Source organism: Rattus norvegicus, chromosome 11, assembly GCF_021556685.1.
Source record: "Rattus norvegicus strain SHRSP/BbbUtx chromosome 11, alternate assembly SHRSP_T2T, whole genome shotgun sequence".
In the NCBI taxonomy this organism is placed as follows: domain Eukaryota; kingdom Metazoa; phylum Chordata; class Mammalia; order Rodentia; family Muridae; genus Rattus; species Rattus norvegicus.
This window is the reverse complement of record NC_141544.1, coordinates 58,993,530-59,017,800: the sequence shown is the minus strand read 5'-3', so window position 1 is coordinate 59,017,800 and position 24,271 is coordinate 58,993,530. Positions and strand designations below refer to the sequence as shown.

Below are 24,271 nucleotides of genomic sequence, written 5' to 3'. Positions count from 1 at the left end.
CATCCAAAGTTGTTGTCCGGACATGCGCCTACATCACACAAATTATGTACATACACATACACACACACACACACACACACACACACACACACACACACACATGCACGCATTCACACAAATGAAACACAAAAATGCAAGAAAAATTGGCAACAATGTGAGGAAATGTGAACCTTATAATGTGTATCCAGTCATTTATCAAAATCATTGAGGAGATTCCTCAAAAAATTAAAAATAGAATTACCATAAGATCCATCTTAGGTAAGTACTGAAATGGCTTTGAAACAATATATCACAGAGATACATTCACATTGTGTCCCATTGTGTTTACCACAGCACAATTCACAACAATGACCAAGTTATAGGATCAGCTGGTCTGGTGATAAATGAATGAATAAACACACACACACACACACACACACACACACACACACACACACACACACCAGAGGGGAGTGGGAAGGGAAGAAGGAAGAGGCAGAATGGAGTATAATTCAGCCATTAAAAAATAAATTACGTTATTTACAGAAAAATGGATACAACATAGACCATCATACTATGGAAAATAAGTCTTGCTCAGAAAGACAGGTCATGTGTTTTCTCTTTTCTGGATTCCTTGTGTTGCACAGACACATAAAATCAATATGTGTATAAGATATGGAAGGAGAAGCAAGACAATCCAGGGGAACAAGTGGGAATAATGAGAGTGGACAAGATGTGTGATATGGTCAAAATACATGATATATCTGTATGAAAGTATCTTGATCAAACCCCATAGACATATGTTAATAAAAAGAATTTTAGTTTCTATATCATGTCATTTATTGCAATATTCTTACTTGTTATTTTTCAAATTTTTGTGAATTCATATTTTATCAGTAGTGTGTTTTTGACATAAAAGTAGTGACCCTCAAAGTCTAAAGTTTTTTTTTGACATATTTTTTCTTTTATTAAAAATAAACGTTTCTTCCCCATACAATATATCCCGATTATGGTTTCCTCTTTCTCTAACTCCTTCCAGTCCGTTCCCAGAACCTGACTTTTTTTTTTAATTTAGAGAATACTTTATTAGTTTTTGTAATCAAACCCACGTATATAAGACCTTACATATTTAATACAGTGTGTTACCCCTGTACAAATGGAAAAAACTTAAGTTCAACATTTCTAGACCAATATGGCTGTTAATTTCTGTACAGTGCCAACTCAACACAGTAAACGGGGATACTTTTTTCGAAAGTTGACAGCACAGGTAAAGTTTCAAAAAATTCAAATTATATATCTGTATATATATATTTATATTTATATAAAAAGACCAATAATAGCAGTGTGTTATGCATCAACAGCAGCAACAGCTTTTCCAGGTTCTGCAGTCATCTGAACAAAACTGTAGAGACATCTAGCACACTCCATTAAAGAAAAAAAGGTAAAAAAACAAAACCCGAGAAAACAGCACAGTTCTGTTACTCTTGTGGTACCTGGCACCATTTTTTTTTAAATTAGCTTCTCAATCATCATCTGGAAAGAAAACATTCTGAGCAACATCATTAAAAACAGCTCTGATAAAGCACGGTCACTACTACGTATCATAAAGCAGGTACAAGCTATTTTACATCCACAGAGGTATGATACAGTACTGTCCTACATCTATAATACTAGAGGATACAATTTAAAAGGCATTATTTGAGACTTGATTCTACTTTTCCAGCAGAGGGCCCAAAGGATGGTGTGACACAGCTTTGTAAAGAAACATACTCTAGACAGGATTTCCTTTCACTAGTGGCACACTTCTAAGGATTCATTCTCTCCATGAATGTCAGCTAAAACCGTTATTAAAAAAATGAAATATCCCTAGAACAAAACCGTATAACCACCGGATTCACATGAAGATGACCTAGTGGAGACAAGCTGGACCTCACCTTACCAACAAGCTATCAAATCTGTTATGTTTAAACAGTGAGACCTCCAAGGAAGGAGATGCCAAGTAGTGCTTCAAAGCTTCGGACCACAATCAAACACAGCATCATTTTCAACAGAAGCAGAAGCTCATCTGAATATGCTCATGGATGCTGACATCAACATTTAATCATCTCCTCACTCATCCAGGAAGAGGGGGAGATCAGTTACTACTGTACTTTATTGTGTTCAACCAAATCACCATGTTACAAAAATAGCAAGCTGCCATAATAAAAAATAAGGCTCCTCTATCCAGCACCAGATAGCATCATTTTACTTTCAAGCCTAGAAATTGCACACTTGTATATAAACCAACCGAAGATGAGGATTGAGAGTTCATCTTGGTGGATTTTTCCTTTGATGAATATGAAGTGTCCTTCCTTATCTTTTTTGATGACTTTTAATTGAAAATTGATTTTATTTGATATTAGAATGGCTACTCCAGCTTGCTTCTTCTGACCATTTGCTTGGAAAGTTGTTTTCCAGTCTTTCACTCTGAGGTAGTGTCTGTCTTTGTCTCTGAGGTGTGTTTCCTGTAGGCAGCAGAATGCAGGGTCCTCATTGCGTATCCAGTTTGTTAATCTATGTCTTTTTATTGGGGAGTTGAGGCCATTGATGTTGAGAGATATTAAGGAATAGTGATTATTGCTTCCTGTTATATTCATATTTGGATGTGAGGTTATGTTTGTGTGCTTTCATTCTCTTTGTTTTGTTGCCAAGACGATTAGTTTCTTGCTTCTTCTAGGGTATAGCTTGCCTCCTTATGTTGGGCTTTACCCTTTATTATCCTTTGTAGTGCTGGATTTGTAGAAAGATATTGTGTAAATTTGGTTTTGTCATGGAATATCTTGGTTTCTCCATCTATGTTAATTGAGAGTTTTGCAGGATACAGTAACCTGGGCTGGCATTTGTGTTCTCTTAGGGTCTGTATGACATCAGTCCAGGATCTTCTGGCCTTCATAGTTTCTGGCGAAAAGTCTGGTGTGATTCTGATAGGTCTGCCTTTATATGTTACTTGACCTTTTTCCCTTACTGCTTTTAATATTCTTTCTTTATTTTGTGCGTTTGGTGTTTTGACAATTATGTGACGGGAGGTGTTTCTTTTCTGGTCCAATCTATTTGGAGTTCTGTAGGCTTCTTGTATGCCTATGGGTATCTCTTTTTTTAGGTTAGGGAAGTTTTCTTCTATGATTTTGTTGAAGATATTTACTGGTCCTTTGAGCTGGGAGTCTTCACTCTCTTCTATACCTATTATCCTTAGGTTTGATCTTCTCATTGAGTCCTGGATTTCCTGTATGTTTTGGACCAGTAGCTTTTTCTGCTTTACATTATCTTTGACAGTTGAGTCAATGATTTCTATGGAATCTTCTGCTCCCGAGATTCTCTCTTCCATCTCTTGTATTCTGTTGGTGAAGCTTGTATCTACAGCTCCTTGTCTTTTCTTTTGATTTTCTATGTCCAGGGTTGTTTCCATGTGTTCTTTCTTGATTGCTTCTATTTCCATTTTTAATTCCTTCAACTGTTTGATTGTGTTTTCCTGGAATTCTTTCAGGGATTTTTGTGATTCCTCTCTGTAGGCTTCCACTTGTTCTCTAAGGGAGTTCTTTATGTCTTTCTTGAAGTCCTCCAGCATCATGATCAAATATGATTTTGAAACTAGATCTTGCTTTTCTGGTGTGTTTGGATATTCCGTGTTTGCTTTGGTGGGAGAATTGGGCTCCAATGATGCCATGTAGTCTTGGTTTCTGTTGCTTGGGTTCCTGCGCTTGCCTCTCGCCATCAGATTATCTCTAGTGTTACTTTGTTCTGCTATTTCTGACCGTGGCTAGACTGTCCTATAAGCCTGTGTGTCAGGAGTGCTGTAGACCTGTTTTCCTGTTTTCTTTCAGCCAGTTATGGGGACAGAGTGTTCTGCTTTCGGGCGTGTAGTTTTCCCTCTCTACAGGTCTTCAGCTGTTCCTGTGGGCCTGTGTCTTGAGTTCACCAGGCAGGTTTCTTGCAGTGGAAAAGTTGGTCCTACCTGTGGTTCCAAGGCTCAAGTTTGCTCGTGGGGTACTGCCTAAGTCCTCTCCGCGGCGGCAGCAACTGGGAAGATCTGCGCCGCTCTTTCCGGGAGCCTTAGTGCACCAGGGTTCCAGATGACGTTTGGTGTTTTCCTCTGGCGTCTGGATTTGCACAGAGTGCAGTCTCTTCTGGTTTCCCAGGCGTGTCTGCCTCTCTGAAGGTTTAGCTCTCCCTCCCACGGGATTTGGGTGCAGAGAACTGTTTATCCGGTCTGTTTCCTTCAGGTTCTGGAGGTGTCTCAGGCGCAGGGATCCTGCCGCTCCTGGGCCCTCCCCTACGGGAACCCAGAGGCCTTATACAGTTGCCTCTTGGGCCAGGGATGTAAGCAGGGGTGGGCAGTGTTGGTGGTCTCCTCCGCTCTGCAGCCTCAGGAGTGCCCACCTGATCAGGCGGTGAGGTCTCTCTCCCACGGGGTTTTCCAAAGTCTAAAGTTTTAATTAAATTATTGCAATATTTTTCCTTCTGTAATTCAATTTCTTCAACTATTACTTCAACTGGCTATGTACAGTTACACACTTTCATGTTGTTATTTTCCTTAATTTGATAGATATTCTTAAGTATACACTTCTACATGAGAGTCTAGATGATCCGCACATATGATACCCACACTTCTCTTGATGAGGAATTTGAAAGTGAATGTGAGAGAACTGGGTAATGTCCTGCTGGACCCAATTAACTCCCCAAACTCTACTTCTCAAAACCATCCCATTGGAGTTTATAGCCAATTCATAAATATACTTTTTTTTTCAGAGCTGGGGACTGAACCCAGGGCCTTGTGCTTGCTAGGCAAGTGCTCTACCACTGAGCTAAATCCCCAACCCCCAATTCATAAATCTAAGAAGACACAACATGTATTCCCTAACAGATGCATAGAAGCCTGCCTGGAAATAGCCCATGGTCCAGGAAAGATCCCCAACTCATTCTCATTAAGGTCACCCTTGTCTACTCAGTGGCCACACAGAGAAAAATCACATAAAGGTAGAAGAGTGACTTCTTGAGAAGAAAAGAGACAGGGATGAGAGGGAATAATGGGGTGGAATGACTAAACTTCATTACATAAATGTATAAAACTAAAAAAAAATTAAAAGGCAGGAATGACTATTCTCTTTTATTCACTTTACATTCCAATCACTGCTCCCCCCTTCAGAGTCCCCGCCCTTACAAATCCCTCCCAGAGGAATGCCTATTCTTGAAGCTGTTATTGCTCAGGGAACCATTGAACTTTCCTTGACAGTGTTGACTGTAATGTCCCTTTTGTATTTTAGGTGTCAGAATCCATCCTTTTTAGTGCTCTCTGTTCTTAACTTTCTAAAAAGATTTTATCGATAAGTTCTATATTTACATCATTTCCACCCCTGCCTCTCTCTTCTCCAACTCATTCTGTATGTTCCCTATCATTCCCTCTCAAATTTATGATTTCTTCCTATTAATTTTAATTATTAATGTTAAACACACACACACACACACACACACACACACACACACACACACTCATATTGATTATCTCTTGAACTATTTGTGCCAAGTCTCTTGGAGATGGCTGGGAACTCCTTTCTGGATGCTTACAACACTCCAGTTAACACTTTCATCAGTCTACTATTAATGCCCTAAAGATGAACTCTGCCCTAGATCCTAATAATTATGGCCTTTAAGTTTTTCCAAAGCTGTACTGTTTAAAAAAACAACTGACAAAGTCCTTCTTCCTCCATTATTGCTGACTCAAATTTGTATTAAGTGTAGATATTCTTTTTGGTTACTTCAAAAATACAATTCTCTTTTATATCTATCTAATATCTGTTGCTTCTACATGTATTGCCCTTCGAATTGCCTAGTGTGACTTTAATGCTGTCCTTTATTTATTTTTTTTGCCAAAATACCTAAATCAAATAGTAACTGCATTAAACCTAGAAAAGACATTTTTCCCAAAATATTTTTTCTTTTTGCTACTTTTCTTTTTCCTTTTTTATCTTTATTTTCTGTGTTTATTTCAATTCTTGTAGTTTATTAATCCAGATACATTTCTGTCGTTATTGTTGTTGTTTTGTCTTTTGAGATAAGATCTTTTTCTCTGTGTAGCATGTCTGCCTGGCTGTCCTGGAACTTTGTAGACCAGGCTAGCCTTAAACTCACAACAATCTGCTTACCTCAGCCTCCCAAGTCCTGGGATGGACATGAACCATCACTCCTGCTTTAGATGCATTTTTAATGAACAAGATGTTACAAAGAATAGTTTCACAATTAAATATTTATTTAATTATGCTCTTGTCATTAAGAAATGATGTCTGAGACACACTACTATGCTAGCATATTTTTTCAAAAAAAATAAAGTAAATTACCATACTCCCCAGACTACACTGCATCTATGTAAAATCGGAGCCCTCTGCAAGTAGGAGAAGACTACAGTTCTTGAACAAAATAGAAGACGTTTATCAGCAGAGAATTGGAGACTCCAAAGGGAAAAACACAGCCAACCATGCGACTAGTCTAAAGGAAACTGAGCATTTCAAGTTTGAGAGTTCTGTTTGGATGGTTAGTTTTGTTTGCTTTGCATGTGCATTTTTTAATGTAAGGGCTTGTTTCTAAGTTTTTCTTTATATATCAAAGAAGAAGCCGAAACTAGGGACTATTTAAGAACTATACTGAATGGAACTACCAGCCAAGTGAGAAAATAGTCACCTTCAACTAATATCAGAATACATGGACATCTTAAGCTAACTCCTAATTCCAATATTCATCTTAATTTCTTGTTGTGTTACTTTCCATATGAAACCAAGACAATGTTTCAGAAAACAGAGGTAGCTTGTAACTTCTTTGGGAGATTTCATCATCTATATGACCATGAGTGGCACTGCCTTGCCCTGAACAACACACTTGACCAAATTTGTAAGGGTAGAGTACAAATAAGAATTGTACTCACCTCCAGGGAAGTAAGCCCAGAAGCTCAATTATATCATTAAAGACACGGGTGTTTTATCCTTTCCATCTGCCATCCACACTGTTCATTTTACCCGACATTGTATTGTGTTTGCAGAACGTTCTCAGTAAAAAATAAAGTCTTGGTGTTTTTTGGTTCATGATCACTAGAAAAGAAAGAGTGCCTTTTCCCCGGTGTTCAGAAGACAAGCTGTCTTTTAGGCTAATTGAGATAACTTAGCTCATGTGCTTATCCCTAAATAAATAATTAGCACCAAAGGAAGTGATGGACTGATTGGCATAGGACTCAGCTTCTGAGCAATCATATTCAAGTGAAAAGAGACACCCCATGCTTTATTTGCAGTAATCAGAAACTAAGCAAGAGTCCAATCAACTGTGCAAATTGCAAATTGAAGAAACAGAATCATGAGAAAAAACAGAAATGACACAGTAGATCCCAAGAATGGTGTTGAAAGTACACATAACTTAGAATGATCCCAGTGGTTGCTTTCAAAACTACAGTCTTCCAGACAAGGAGTCTGAGATAACATACATACACAATATATATGTGTGTATATATACATGTATATGTATAATATATATGTACATATGTATATGTGTATGTATATTTGTATATATGTATGTGAGTATATGTATATGTAGCTGTCTTCAGACACACCAGAAGAGGGCATCAGATCCCATTACAGATGGTTGTGAGCTACCATGTGGTTGCTGGGAATTGAACTCAGGATCTCTGGAAGAGAAGTCAGTGCTCCAAACCACTGAGCCATCTCTCCAGTCTTGAGACAGGATATTTAAGGTTTCCCTCTAATGGCAGCCTTATAAGATTAAATCCCCTCCCCTCCTTGCAGAAATCTTAAACTGACTGTCTTCATGATTATTCTGCAGAAGAAACATGAGATTAACACTAGCCTTCCCTCCCTCTTGGATGCCTTTAGAAAGTTGTAGCAAATTATCTTCCTTTTGTGTTTCAGCAGTTCTGTTAGTGGGCTTCTTCTTCTTCTTCATTTTTTTTAAATCCTAAGCTGATCATTACAGATAAACATAAAATCTCTAAATAGATTTTCTTAGTCGGTTAACCATATTCTTGAGGGAAAACATAAGGTAGAATCATTATTAAAAAGCGTTCTTAGTAATACTCACATCTTTATTATGTCAGTCTTTTGCCAAAAAAAAAGCACAAGATTGATAGTAAAATCCACTTAATTTTTTTCTTCACAGAATCAAGCCATCTGCCTCAAAATACACCAGCAGCCTCTTTTAGATGAATTCACACATTTTAAAACCCTGGAGTAACCATTTGAATGGAAATTGGACACTTCTTGTCATTTAGGAAGGCTTTTTAAACTGGAAAGGCTTCTCATTTGTTGAATTAAATGTGTGTGTATGCAATACACTTTATGAAATTTATCCCAAAACAGTGAAGGCTGAAATAATATTTGAAACAGATGGTACAGCTGCTGTAGTCGTGAGCTTCCTATGGACCTAGATGGAGACATTGAGGGAAGTCTGAAGTACAAGACAAAATATTGCACCATCAAGGATCTCAGCCATCGCCATTAAAGATGAAGAGGTGTTTATTTCCAACTCCTCCCCAAATGGAGGTGTAGGCAAAGACTTGGCAAGTAGCTTCTATACTCCACTCTGAATGAACTCTTTTCTTCTCAGTTGAGCCTTCAGTTTTGAAAATGCTGCATCTGTGGCCTTGGAATTTCCTTTCCTGAATACTATTTGAAAAAGACACCGAATATATCGTTCCCGCGGGATTGTAAGCCGGTGGGTGAACACAGCAGAGCAAAGCAAGTTAAGGTATTTAGAGCTAAAAGCAGGGCCAAGGAGGCCAGCTAGGCTATCCCAGTTGCTCTACAATGGAAGGTGAACAAACAAAAGACTAGGAAGGGTAAGCAGCCTCATCTTCATTCCAATGAACTGGTCTCCAGAGACTACCGCTAGGCCTCTTCCTCATCCACTGGAAGTGCTGCTCTCTAAAAGGAAGAGAATGTTTTGATTCCGTGCGAGTTTATCTGTCTTCTTTCTGTTGCATTTTTAAAAAGAGTTTCCAGCCTTTACAAACGTTGCTACTTTCATAAGGCAGATTTAGAATTGCAATGAGGAAGGGGGAAGCATTTTTAATTGCTTTGATATGCAAATATTCATAAAATGAAAGTATATGCATCATATCCTGTCTGTGTATATGTGTTTATATTAATAGGATCATTGACTAGTTGTTTGTTTTACATTAATCGTACAGACACACATCGCAGTGCATTTTTAAATAGCTAAGAACTATACATCTCTATCTGATCAAACAAAAGTTCAAATACAAAATGACTGAGTACTTCAGTATGAAAAAGGTAACAGTATGCACAGAAAGACAGACAGACAAGTTGTACACATTGTAGTGGTTTTGTGTGTATAAGGTATCACTTTTAAATGCAGCTGTGTCTAGGCTTTGAAGGTTCACACACTTCCTTCTCACTTGCAGATTTGTAGACATGTGTGTTGAAAGCAAATGCCATTAGTTTATTTCAGGATGATCCCTGCACTACTGTAAATGACAGATCTCGGCCATCACATCCAGGTTCCACATGCATGTACACTGAAAAGAAATGGATCAAAGCCTTAATGAGAAACCCAGCAAATGACTACTTTTATTCATAGTCTTCTCCACAGTCCCAACAAAAGAAGCCAAAATGAAAAGTGTAACCATCCTCAGAGGAGTGCGTCCCAACTCAAGCATCCTTTGGGGGATTCCCACTAATGAGAGCAAATTGATTTTCTAATGCATACTTAGTTATTCCAAGGACAGAAGAGTGTCACAGCCTGACACATTAACCTCCTACCAGTTTATAAAACCAGGTCTATACACTAGAACAAAGGAAGAATTAGGGTGACTGCAGGTCACCACAGCAGAGAGTCCATTAGGTCTGAACTTCCCCCAAATTGGTTGATTTCTCACCTTTGTCTCACCAATTATTTCAATTTCACTACATGAGCTAGCCCAGCTTTTGTTTCTGTGTTCAGTCAGAAGCAGATCCTAAGAAGTATCGACTGCATAACCTAGCACGTGGGCCAACTCTCAGTTAGAAGCCTTGCAAAAATAAGATTCTGATTTTTGTGTTTCTCTTTATGCTTAGAGACAACAATAGAAATTCCAGCCCACATTTTTTCATTGCATAATCTTTTTGACAAGTTTTTTGTAAAGAACTTTAAAATCAGAAAAGCTCCAACCCATTGATCTTAGGGTTTCTTTTAAGTTACTGACATTCCCTTTCTCACGTAATTAGTGGTGAAAGCTAGTCGACAGTTGGAGAGTTTCCTTTTCTTTGATGTGCTCTTATACTTGAAAAACAAATTCTCACCGCAATTCATTTCTGTAAAGTTCTTCATCAGGATGTGTGAGGCAACCCATACAAACGCATACACATTCGCTCACACACCCCATTAACTTCAGAAAGCAGAGAAAAGTGGAAATCAATTTGGAAAAAAAAAAATCAGTATAGCCCAAGTGTGTTTCAATCATGTTTATCATTTAATTTTTGTCTGTTATGGTGGAATGTTTGCCTGGGACATGACTGTTCATTCATGGAAGTTCCTACTGATGGGCCAGGACTTCATTCTAAGGTAAGAGTCATCTGGAGCTCCAGGCCAGCCAGAGTCATTTGCAGCTTCAAGGGTTGACTTGGGTGAGATCACAACCTCACTCAGATGATCTTAAGGCAAACTATAAACCTCTGAGAAACTATAAGTAGCTGAATAAGTGAGTTTTAGCAAAAAGAATTGTGTTAGCAACAAGACAAGAAGCCTTCATTTATTCTCTAAAGAAAGAACTGAGATGCTGGCAAGAATAACATCCGTTCATAACCTGTTTGATGACAGAAGAGCAAGCACAAAGGTAAGTAATAAAAATGCTGCCAAACGTCCTGCTAAGACTGAACCCCCAGTGAACTAGACTGTTGGGGGGAGGGCGGCAATGGGGGGAGGGTTGGGAGGGGAACACCTATAAGGAAGGAGAGGGGGGAGGGGGATGTTTGCCCGGAAACCGGGAAAGGGAATAACACTCGAAATGTATATAAGAAATATTCAAGTTAATAAAAAAAAAAGGTAAAAAAAAAATGCTGCCAAAAAATCTGATAGTATGCATGAGGGACCTGAAAAACTCTACCAGGAAAGCCAACCGCTGATCAACACTTCCAGCAAACTACTTAGATACAAAATTAACTCATATAAATATGTAGCCCTCCTAAATACAAATGAGAAATGGATTGAGGGATTAAAAAAACAGGAAAATAAGACATTTCACAATAGCCTCAAATAATATAAAATACTTTAGTGTAACTCTAACCAAGCAACTAAAAGATTTGTGTGATAAAATGTGAAGTCTATGAAGAAAAAAATTTAAGAAGATATCAGAACATGGAAATATCTCCCATGCTCATGGATCAGTAGGATTAATATAGCAAAAATGACCATCCTACCAAAAGCAATCTACAGATTCAGTACAATACCCATTAAAATTCCAACACAGATCGTGAAAGGACAGTAGTCAACATTGTATGGAAAAACAAAAATCTCAATATAGTTAAAACAATTCTTAATAATAAAAGAACTGCTGGGGGTATCACCATCCCTGGCCTCAAATTGTACTCCAGAGCTATCGTAATAAAAATTGTGTGGTATTGGCACAAAAACAGACATACTGATCAATACAATCAAACTGAAAGGCCCACATGACTTCACACATCTAGGAACACCTGAACTTCAATAACGAAGTTACAAAACTAGAAGAAAGATAGGGTCTTTAAGAAATAGTGCTGGAAACCACTGAACTGAGAATAGGTCCCCCGTTGAAGGAATCAGAGAAAGAACTGGAAGAGCTTGAAGGGGCTTGAGACCCCAAAAGTACAACAATGCCAAGCAACCAGAGCTTCCAGGGACTAAGCCACTACCTAAAAACTATACATGGACTGACCCTGGACTCTGACCCCATAGGTAGCAATGAATATCCTAGTAAGAGCACCAGTGGAAGGGGAAGCCCTGGGTCCTGCTAAGACTGAACCCCCAGTGAACTAGACTATGGGGGGAGGGCGGCAATGGGGGGAGGGTTGGGAGGGGAACACCCATAAGGAAGGGGAGGGGGGAGGGGGATGTTTGCCCGGAAACCGGGAAAGGGAATAACACTTGAAATGTATATAAGAAATACTCAAGTTAATAAAAAAAAAATTAAAAAAAAAAGAAATAGTGCTGGTTAAACTTGATGACTATGTGTAGAAAAGTCCAAATAGATCAATATTTATCACCCTGCACAAAGTTCAACTGCAAAACAAATGAAGGGCCTCAACATAAAGCCAGATGCACTGAACCTCAATATAAAAGAAGGTAAGGAATAGTCTCGAATGCCTTGGCATAGGAGAGGACTCCCCAGATAGAATACCAACAGCTCAGGCACTAAAATAAACAATTAATAAATGGGACCTTGTGAAACTGAAAAGTTTCCATGTAGCAAAGAACACAGTCATTCAAATCAAACAGCAGTCTACAGAATGGGAAAAGAGTTTACAAATTATACCTGTCAGAATGGTTAAGTCCATCACTAATGGGAATACAAATTTGTACAGCTACTATGGAAACCAACATGGCAGATGGGAAGCGATCTATCCCATGATAGAGCTATACAACTCTTGGGCATATAACAAAAGTGTCTACTACAGAGACACTTGCTCGACAATGTCCATTACTACTGTACCAGAATAATCAGAAATTTGAGATAACCTAGATGTCCCTCAACAAAAGAGTGGATAAAGAAAATGTAGTACAACTTACACAATGGAGTACTGCTTGACTATTTAAAAATCAAAATCATGAAATTTACAGGTAAGTAGATGTAACAACTTCAAAAAAAAAAGACATCCTGAATGAGGCAACCAGAAAGACAAATATGGTATCTATTCCCTTACATATAGACATTAGCTGCTAAGTCAATAATAACAGCCCATAGAATCTCATAGGGTAAGTATAGAATAGGGACGAAGGGGGACAGATAGGTCTTGTTAGGAAATAGAAATAGATTTGAGGGGTTGGGGATTTAGCTCAGTGGTAGAGCGCTTGCCTAGCAAGCGTAAGGCCCTGGGTTCAGTCCCCAGCTCCGAAAAAAAAAAGAAAAGAAAAAAAAATAGATTTGATAGTTATGAATGTGAAACTACACAGAAGGATTAAGTGGTGAGAGGGATGGGGATGAGTGAGGGAATTTAGGGAAAGGCAGCTAAAATTCAGGGCCATTTGAGTCATTTCAAACAATAGAAGCATACAATACATACTTAAACACACACACACACACACACACACACACACACACACACACACACACACATATATATATATTTAAAGGTGATCTAAATGAAATCACTAAATAATGTGAAAGACAGAGCCCCAAATGGTCATCTCTTGTCACCACCAAATGAAGCTTCCAGTACGGGACTGGGTTACATCTAATTGAGTGGTTGGCCAAGAGGGTTCCATGGAAATCGTCAAACAACCCAAGCTGTTGCCAAGAGGGCAGGTTGTTCTTCACAAACTGACAGTAAGATCCCACTGTGGAAGATAATGCCTACACAACTCATTGGGAGACATCAAGCTGGAGACTACATAAAGTAGTCTTAAGTTGTAGCTCGTTTGTAACTGGGAGGTATTACACATCCTACCAAAGCAGAAACACAAACCCAGCCACTAACTCGATTTACAATGGTTTCCTACCTTCTAGATACATTAGTACAATGGTTGCACAAAGCCAATGGGAATAATCAACCAATATCTGATTTGACTTAGGGACCACTCCCTGAGATGGAACGTATATCTGAATATTCAAAAACCAGAAAGTAGATACCCTAAGTACCCAAGACAAAACTAAATATCGTTTGGGTGGGGGGAGTAGCAATATAAAAAAGAAACCTCTTAATGGCATTCTGCTATACTCAAAGATCAAAGCCTTGTTCAGATATCGTTTGAGAATCTTCCTCCTGCAGAATATTGGAACAAATGCAGAAAATACAGACACCTGCAGCCAGGCATTACACAGACAAAGACCTTGAACACTCAGGCCTAAATGGCATGCATCCATCAATCCCTACCCTCAGAGTTCAGGGAACCATGAAAGAGTGTGAGAGCCAGAGTGAATTGACGACACCAAGAAAACAAAGTGCCAAAATCAACATGAGCAAAACTCATATAAATTCAGAAAGACTGAGGCAGAAAGCACAGGGCCTGTATGAGCCCGTACCAGGTCCTTTCATATATAACCACTCTTTCAAGTTTAGTATTTTTATGGAATTCCTGGGTATGCAAAAGGAATTGGTTTCTGTGTCTTGTGCCTTCTCTTAGGCTTTTTTCCTTTCTGATCATTTGTTTTGTCCAATTCTGAGGGGTTGGAGTTTTTTGTTTGATTGTTTGTTTGTTTTATGTATTTCCATCCCAAAATACACCTTCCCAGTCCCCCCTCCCAGAGTCCTTCACCCTACCCCTGGCCCTTGCCTTTGAGAGGGTGCTCTAACCCTCCCACCCCCAACCCCTTAAGCCCCACATTTCCCTTGCCTGGGGATCAAGTCTCTACAGGATTAGGCCCATCCTCTCCTACTGAGTGTCAGACCAGGAAGTCCTGGCTACTTATGTGCTGGGGAACACAGAGCAGTCCTTGTATGCTCTTTGGTTGATGGCTTAGTCTCTAGGAGCTCCCACAGGTTCAGGTTAGTTGACACTGTTAGTCTTCCTTTGGGTTGCCATTCCCTTCAGCTCCTTCCATCCTTCCCCTAACTCTTCCACAGGGGTCCCCAACCTCAGTCCAATGCTTGGCTGTAAGTATCTACATTTCTCAGCCAGCTGCTGGTAGAACCTCTCAGAGGACAGCCATGCTAGGCTCCTGTCTGTGAGTACAGCACAGCATCAGTAATAGTGTCAGGGTTTGGTGCCCACCCATGGGATGGATCCCAAGTTAGGCCGGTCACTGGTCAGCCATTCCTTTAGTCTCTACTCCTTTTTTGTTCCCATATTTCTTTTAGACAGGAACAATCTGAATCAAAAATTTTGAAGGTGGGATGGTATTCCCATCCCTCCAACTAGGGGCCTTATCTAACCATACGGGAGGTGGTCTCTTAAAGTGCCATCTCCCTACTGTTGAACATTTTGGCAAAGGTCATCCTCATTGAGTCCTGTGAACCTCTCACATCCCAGATCTCTGGGACTTTCTAGGGTTCCCCCATTCTTTACCCCCACCTCCCACCCCTTATGCCCACCCACCCCCACCTCTGGTAGCCACATATTTCCATTTATTCCCCTGGCCCTCTGACCTTATCTCCTATCTCCCTGGTCTGTGACATGTATCATGGGTATTTTATTCTTTTTGGTTAATATCCACTTATCAGTGAGTACATACCATGCCTGTTCTTTTGGCTGTGGGTTGTCTCATTCAGAATGATATTTTCTAGTTCCATCCATTTGCCTGCAAAATTCACGATGTTCTTTTTTTAAATAGCTGAATAGTATTCCATTATATAAATGAACCATATTTTTTGTCTCCATTCTTCAGTTGAGGGAAATCTGTGTTGCTTCCAGTTTCTAGCTATTACCACAGAAATTTAGTAGAGCATGTGTCTTTGTGATATTATGAAGCATCTTTTGGGTATGTACCCAGGAGCAGTATACCTGATTCTTTAGGTAGAACTATTTCCAAATTTTCTTAGGAACTGCCAGATTGATTGCCAGAGTGGTTGTAGCAGTTTAAAATCCTACCAGCAATGGAGGAGTGTTCCCCTTTCACCACATACTTACCAGCATGTGCTGTCATTTGAGCTTTTTTTCTTAGCCATTCTGATTGGTGTTAGGTGGAATTTCAGGATTGTTTTGATTTTCATTTCCCTGATGACTAAAGATTTGAACAGTTCTTTAAGTGCTCCTCAAACATTCAAGGTGCCTCTGTTGAGAATTCCCTGTTTAGTCCTGTACCCCATTTTTTAATTAGGTTATTTGGATATTGGTCTAACTTCTTGAGTCCTTCACATACTTTAGATATTAGCCCACTATCAGATGTAGAGTTAGGGAAAATCTTTTCCCAATCTTTAAGTGGTCATCTAGTCCAACTGACAGTGTCCTTTGCTGTACAGAAGATCTTCAGTTAGGAGAGGTCTCATTTATCAGTTGCTCATCTTAATTCCTGAGTCACTGGTGTTCTGTTCAGGAAAAATTCTCCTGTACCAATACGTTCAAGGCTATTTCTCACTTTCTTTTCTGTTAGACTCAGTATATCTGGTTTTATGTAGAGGTCTTTGATCCACTAGGACTTGAGCTTTATGCAAGGTGATGAATATGGATCAAATTACATTCATCTGCATACAGACTGCCAGTTAGACCAGCACCATTTGTTGAAGATGCTTTCTTTTCTTCAGTACTTCTTTATCAAAGTGTCTGTGGATGTGTTGAGTTTATTTCTGAGTCTTTCATTCTATTCTATTGATTGGCCTGCTGTCTCTGTGCCAATGCCATGCAATTTTATTTTTATCACTATTGCTTTGTAGTACAGCTTGATGTCAGGGACAATGATTCCTCCCATTGTTCTTATTGTTGTTATTCAGAATTGTTTTAGCTATTCTGTGATTTTGTTTTCCTACATGAAGTTGAGAATTTTAAGGTCTGTGAGAAATTGTGTTGGAATTTTGAAGGGAATTACATTGAATCTGTAGATTGCTTTCGATAAGATAGCCATTTTCACTATGTTAATCCTACCTATCCATGAGCATGGAAAATCTTTCCATCTTCTGCAGTCTTTATTGTTTTCTTCAGGGAATTAAAGTTCTTGTCATACAGTTATTTTATTTACATGGTTAGAGTTATACCAAAATATTTCATAGTTTTTGTGGCTATTGTGAAGGATATTGTTTCCCTAAATTCTTTCTGAGCTCATTTATCAATTGTGTAAGGAAAGGCTACTGATTGAATTAGTTTTATATCCAGCTTGTTTCTGAAGTTTTTTTATGGACTGTAGGAGTTCTCTGGTAGAAATTTGGGCATCACTTATCATATCCCCAAATAATGAGACCTTGATTTCCTCCTTTCCAAATTGTATCCTCTTGATCTCCTTTAGTTGTCTTATTGTTCCAGGTAGAACTCCAAATATTACATTAAATAGGATAGGGAGAGAGTGGACAACCTTGTTTTGTCCCTAATTTTAGTGATATTGCTTGAACTTTCTCTCCATTTAATTTGATGTTGGCTATTAGTTTCCTATATTGCTTTTATTATGTTTAGTTGAGTGCCTTGAATTCCTGATCTAAGACTTTTAACATGAAGGAGTATTGGATTTTTGTCAAGGGCTTTTTCAGCATCTAATGAGATGACCATGTGATATTTTCTTTGAGTTTGTTTGTAGAGTAGATTACGTTGATGGATTTTCATACATTGAATGATCCCTTCATCCCTTGAAGGAAACCTACCTGATCATGATGAATGATGTTTTTGATGTGTTCTTGGATTTGGTTTGTAAGAATTTTACTATTTTTGCATCAATGTTCATCAGTGAAATTGGTCTAAAGATCTCTTTCTTTGTATCAGAATAACTGGCCTCATAGAATGAATTAGGTAGCTTTTCTTCTATTTATATTTTGTTGAACAGTTTGAGGTATCAACTCTTCTTCAAAAGTCTGGTAGAATTTTGCATTAAAACCATCTGGCCCTGGGCTATTTTGGTTGGGAGGTTTTTAATGACTGTTTATATTTCCTTAGAGGTTGTAGGACTGCTTACACAGTTTTCCTGATCTTGGTTTAACTATGGTATGTGATACCTCTCTAGAAAATCATCATTTTGTCTAGATTTTCCAGTTTTGTCAAGTAACAACTTTTATAGTAAGATCTGACATTTTCAGTTTCCTGAGTTTCTGTTGTTATTTCTCCCTTTTCATTTCTGATTTTGTTAATTTGGATACTGTCTCCCCACCTTTTAGTTAATTTAGCTAAGGGTTTATCTATCTTGTTGATTTTCTCAAAGAACTAGCTCTTGGTTTTGTTGATTCTTTTTATTGGTCTGTTTCTAATTGGTTAATTTCAGCCTGAGTTTGACTATTACCTGCCCTCTACTCCTCTTGGGTGTGTTTGCTTCTTTTTGTTCTAGAGCTTCCAGATGTGCTGTTAAGTTGCTAGTATAGGATCTCTCCAATTTTTTATGAAGGCGCTTAGTGTTATGGATTTTCCTCTTCAACACTGTTTTCATTGTGCACCATAAGTTTGGGTATGCTGTGCCTTCACTTTCATTGAATTCTAGAGGGGCTTCAATTTCTTTATTTCTTCTCTGACAAAGTTACCATTGAGTAGAGAGAGTTATTCGGTTTCTGTTGCATGAAATAATAGAAAAGCCACTATGCTACCGCTAGTGGGCAGGCACCAACTGTAGCAGGAAATACTATAAAAACAATCCACACTATGACAGGCAAGGCACCAGCCTGTTCTCATCTCACAGAGACTCTCAGACCAAAGCTCCCATGGTGGGTCACTGCTAGACCAGCCCCATGCACACAAATTCACGTGGCTAGCTGGGGTATACTTCTCACAAATCCATGCTTTGCCACCTATACCTTTCTCTCTTAAACCCAGTTGACTTGCCTAGTGAAGGAACACACCACCCGATCTTAATTTAGAATCAACAGGTAACACAATCACTGGGCATGGCAACTGCAACTGCCATCCTATTTGTAAGCCATTCTAAAAGTTAAATCCTCTGTGGTGAATCCTTATGGATTTGCCATCTAAACCAGGGGCCTCTTGTTTGCCACATCTTGTCCTCCACGCTCCAAAAGTAAGTCACCTTGTCCTGCCTCTTCTCTTCCTCTCTCTGACCCAGAAATCCGACCTACTCCTTGCCCAGGGATTGGTCCCCTGAAATCTTTATCCATTAGGGGAAGGTTCTGCCACAGGTTTCCATGGGGTTTTGTTTCTGCTATTACTGAAGTCCTGCCTTAGACTATGGTGACCTGATAGAATGAAAGGGATTATTTCGATCTTATTGAATCTGTTGAGGCTTGTTTTGTGTCCATGTCTGACTATATGGTCAGTTTTGGAGAAGGTTCCATGAGGTGGTTAGAAGAAGGTATATTCTTTTGTTTTGGAGTGAAAAATATTCTGTAGATATCTTTTATATCCATTTGGTTCTTAACTTCAGTTAGTTTCATTGTGTCTCTGTTTAGTTTATGTTTTGCTGGCCTGTCCATTGGTGGGAGTGGGGTGTTGAAGTCTCACACTATTATTGTATGGGTTTCAATGTGTGCTTTGAGGTTTACTAAAGTTTCTTTTACAAGCGTTGTTGGGGTATAAATCTCGGCTTGCATCCAGACAAACCACACCGGGCCAACACGGTTCCACATGGAGAGGTTTAATGAAAGAATGAGACAAGGAAGAGGAATGAGAAAGAAGAAAGAGTAGAAGAAGAGAGGAGTAGAGCACATGAAGAGAAGGGGGGAGGGAAACGGGGAGACAGAGGACAAAGAAGGAAGTAGGTAAGAGCAAGATAGCAAGAACAAGAGAGAACAAGAGCAAGAGAGGGAGGAGGGGGCAAGCAGCCCCTTTTATAGTATCAGGCATACCTGGCTATTGCCAGGTAACTGTGGAGTGGAGCACACCTGGCTGTTGCCAGGTAACAGTGGGGGTAGAGCTTAGACAGAATGCTAACAAATATGGTTGCCCTTCCATTTGAGGCATAGATGTTTAGAATTGAGACTTCATCTTGGTGGATTTTACCTTGGATGAGAGTATGAGGTGTCCTTCCATCTCTTTTGGTAAGTTTTAGTTGAAAATCTATTTTATTGGATTTTAGAATGGCTTCTCCAGCTTGTTTCTTGGCAGCATTTGCTCAGAAACCATTTTTCCAGGCTTTTACTCTGAGGTCGTGTCTATCTTTGTCTCTGAAATGTGTTTCTTGTATGGAACAGAATGACAGATCTTGTTTATGTCTCCAGTCTGTTAGCCTATGTCTCTTTATTAGGAAATTGAGTCTATTGATGTTGAGAGATATTAATTACCAATGATTGTTAGCTCCTGTTATTTTGCTGTTGGGGGTGGTATTATATGTGTGATTCCCTTCTTTTGGTTTATTGTGAGATGATTAATATATTGTGTTTTCTTGGATGTAGTTATCCTCATTGTGTTGGAGTTTTGATTTTAGTATCCTATGTAGGGATGGATTAGTAGAAAAGATAGTTTAAATTTGGTTTTGTTATTGAATATCTTGGTTTCTCCATCTATGGTGATTGATAGCCTGAACTGGCATTTGTGCTCTCTTAGGTTCTGCAAACATCTGTCCAGGATCTTCTAGCATTTAGAAACTCTTTTGAGAAGTCTGGTATAATTCTTCTTGGTCGGCATTTATATGTTACTTGGCCTCTATTCATTACAGCTTTTAATATTCTTTTTTTGTTCTGTACACTTAGTGTTTTAATTATTATGTGCTATAAAGATTTTCTTTTCTGGTCCTATCTATTTGGTGTTCTGAAAGCTTCTTCTACATTTGCGGCCATCTCTTTGTTTAGGCTAGGGAAGTTTTCTTCTATGATTTTGTTGAAGATATTTCCTGGCTCTTTGAATTGGGAGACTTCCCCCTTTTCTATTCCTATTATTCTTTGGTTTGGTCTTTTTCATTGTGTCTCAAATTTCCTGGATGTTTTAGGTTAGGAACTTTTTATACTTGCCCTTTTCTTTGAACCCATGTATATCAGTATCTTCTATCTTCTTTTTTTTTTCTTTATTAACTTGAGTATTTCTTATTTACATTTTGATTGTTATTCCCTTTCCCGGTTTCCAGGCCAACATCCCCCTAACCCCTCACCCTCTCCTTCTACATGGTGTTCCCCTCCCCATTCTTCCCCCATTACTGCCCTCCCCCCAAAAATCACGTTCACTGGGGGGTTCAGTCTTAGCAGGACCAAGGGATTCCCCTTCCACTGGTGCTCTTACTAGGCTATTCATTGCTACCTCTGAGGTTGGAGCCCAGCGTCAGTCCATGTATAGTCTTACTGGCTTAGTCCCTGGAAGCTCTGGTTCGTTGGCGTTGTGTTCATATGGGGTCTTGGGCCCCTTCAAGCTCTTCCAGTCCTTTCTCTGATTCCTTCAACCTTCTATGCCTTAGATTCTCTTTTCTATCTCTTGTATTCTGTTGGTGATGCTTAAGTCTTTAGTTTCTTTTCTCTTTCCTAGGTTTCCCTTCTCCATGGTTGCATCCATTTGTGATTTCTTTATTGTTTCTATTTCCATTTTTATGTCTTGGACCATTTTGTTCAATTCCTTCTCTTGTTTGATTGTATCCTTTATTTCTTTGGGGCAATTATTTATATCCTCCTTAAAGACCTCTATCATCTTCATGAGATGGAATTTAAGGTCATAACCTTACTCTTCAAGTGTGTTAGGATTTCCAAATTTTGCTATGGTAGGAGGGCTCGGTTCTGATGGTATCAAATTACATTGGCTTCTGGTCATTATGTTCCCGTTATTGCTTTTCACCATCTGTTTGTCTGTGGTGTTAACTGGCCTGTGGGTCTCAGATTGGAACAGGCCTCCTTGGAGGCAGATGGAGTTCTGTGTCATAAATTAGAGCAGGCCCTGGGAGGTAGGCAGTGCAATCTCTAGTTAAAGCAGGCCTCCTGTGTCCCTATGGGATGTATTCCACTCTGCTAGGGTCTGTAGGGATCCCAGATGGTATGGGTATTGAGGCATGGGTCTCATCTGTGTCTCTGGTTAGAGCAGACTCCTGGGAGACAATCAGGCCTGTAGGGTTCAGGAACAGGCACATCAATCTGCTATGAATGCTGGCAAAGGTACCCATTGGAAGGGCAATTGTATTAGTTTTGTTATATCTTTTTTATTTCATTTTGTTTTATTATCTCTTAGAAGCCTGTTGGGGGTTTTGTTGTTGTTTGGTTTGGTTTGGTTTTGGCTCTTTTTTTTGTTGTTTTTGTTTTTACTTTAGGTCCAGATTGCTACCTCTCTTCCTGGTCAACCCCTCCCACAATCCCTCCCTTCAGTCCCCTTCCCTTCTCCTCTAAGGGAGTGGAGCTCCCCTCGTTATTCCCCTCACCCTGACATATCAAGTCTCTGTAGGGGTAGCCACATCCTCTCCCACTGATATCAAACAAGACAGCCTAGCTAGAAGAAAATATCCCACGAACAGGCAACAGCTTTTGAGATAGACCCCTCTCCAGTTGTTCAGGACCTACATGAAGATCGAAATGGTCATCTGCTACATATGTGCAAAGGTACTAGGTCTCTTTGGTTGGTGGTTCAGTCTTTGAAAGTCCCAAGGGTCCAGGTTAGTTGACTCTGTTGGTCTTCCTGTGGAGTTCCTATCCCCTTCAGGATGCTGGATCCTTTTTTAACTCTTCCTTAAGAGTCTCCAAACTCCATCCACTGTTTGGATCTAGGTCTTTGCATCCATCTGAGTCTGTTGCTGAGTGGAGCCTCTCAGAGAATAGCCATGCTAGACATATGTCTGCAAGCATAATAGAGTATCATTAATAGGGTAAGGGATTGGTGCTTGCACACGGAATGGTTCTCCAGTTGAACCTGTTATTGCTCAGCAAAGTCCTTAGTTATAAGGGAAATGCAAATCAAAATAACGTTGAGATTCCACCTTATACTGGTCAGAATAGCTAAGATCAAAATCCCAAATGATGGCACATGATGGTGAGGATTTGGAGAAAGGGGAACATTCCTTCATTGCTAGTGGAAATTCAAACTTATACAACTTTGGGAAATCAATTTGGTTGTTTTTCAGAAACTGGGACTAGTTCTACTGTGCACATCACCTATGCCACTCTTGTGCATATTTCCAAAAGATGTTCCACCATCCCACAAGGACACCTGCTCAGCTATGATCGTAACAGCTTTATTTGTAATAACCAGAAACTAGAATGTCCCTCAACTGAAGAACGGATACAGAAAAGTTGATACATCTACATAATAGAATACTATTTGGCTATTAAAAGCAAAGATGTCATTCATTCATTTGACAAGCAATGGAGAGAACATGAGAATATGATGCTGAGTGAGGTAGCTCAGACCCAAAATGACCTGTGTTATGCACTCACTCCTAAGTAGATATTAGGCATAAAATACAGGCTACCCACACTATACTCCACAGACCCAAAGAAGTTAAACAAGAGAAAAAGATGCTTAAATCTTAGAAGGGGGAATAAAATAGTCATAGGAAGCAGATGGAAGGAAGGAACAAAGTGGGAGATGGGATGGAGAGGAAAATCAGAGGTTCAGGATCAGGTCTTGGGAGGGATAAGGGAGATGGCCAGATGGTCAAGAGAATTAATAGAAATCTGTGACTGGTGGGGGTACCTTGAGGGCACACCATAGTCCTGGGATAGGATGGGTGGCCAAGAATCAATGGGGTTGCTATTGTTCACAGCACTGGGGATATGGAACTTCAAGAGGCCACCTCCTTTAGCCAGGCAAGAACCCCAGTGGAATGATAGGAACACAAACCCACCCACAAAATCTCTTATCCCAAATGTATCCTGTCTACAAGAAATGCAGGTATGGGATGGAGCCAAGTCTGTTGGTTCTTTAATGAGAGACAGAAAGAGAGTAGATCCAGATGGGAAAGAGGTAGGGATGACCAAAGAAAAGTAGAGGAAGATGAAATCATAATCAGACTATATTACATGAAGGAAAAAATCTATTTTCAAGAGATGGAGAGAGAGAGAGAGAGAGAGAGGCTATTAAAATAAGTGACTCACTATCAAAGACATAAAGTCAAAGTAACAGCAAGAGGAGACCACATCAAATTTGACTCAAGCAAGACAAAAATAGAAAATTGAAGTTTCCACACAGAACATACAGGATATCCTGAATATCTGAATTTCTGTGTATTTTTCTCTACTCTGCATTTATGAGCCATCTGGTTACGTTTCTTGAAAACTCACACTTCTTTCTTCCGAACAGGAAACTGTCTCTGGTCAGTTCTTCCACTTCTAAAGAAGATGATAAATGGCAGTGTTAAATTATCTGAGCTTCGACCCGAGGATCCCGGGCCACAGCAGCTCTCTGCCCCCAGACCCTGTGAGAGAGAGACCCAACCGCCTGGTCAGGTGGGCACTCCTGAGGCTGCAGAGCAGAGGAGACGACCAACACTGCTCACCCCTGCCCACATCCCTGGCCCAAGAGGAAACTGTATAAGGCCTCTGGGCTCCCGTGGGGGAGGGCCCAGGAGCGGCAGGACCCCTGCCAGAGACACCGACGGACCCTGAAGGAAACAGACCAGATAAACAGTTCTCTGCACCCAAATCCCGTG

At 39.6% G+C, this 24,271-nt stretch overlaps 1 protein-coding gene across 3 annotated transcripts in view; it reads right to left on the bottom strand.

The window, feature by feature from the left end:
* Positions 1-24,271, bottom strand: part of Zpld1 (zona pellucida-like domain containing 1) — a 359,152-nt gene that overhangs the window by 213,624 nt on the left and 121,257 nt on the right. The gene's annotated exons all lie outside the window — the stretch shown is intronic.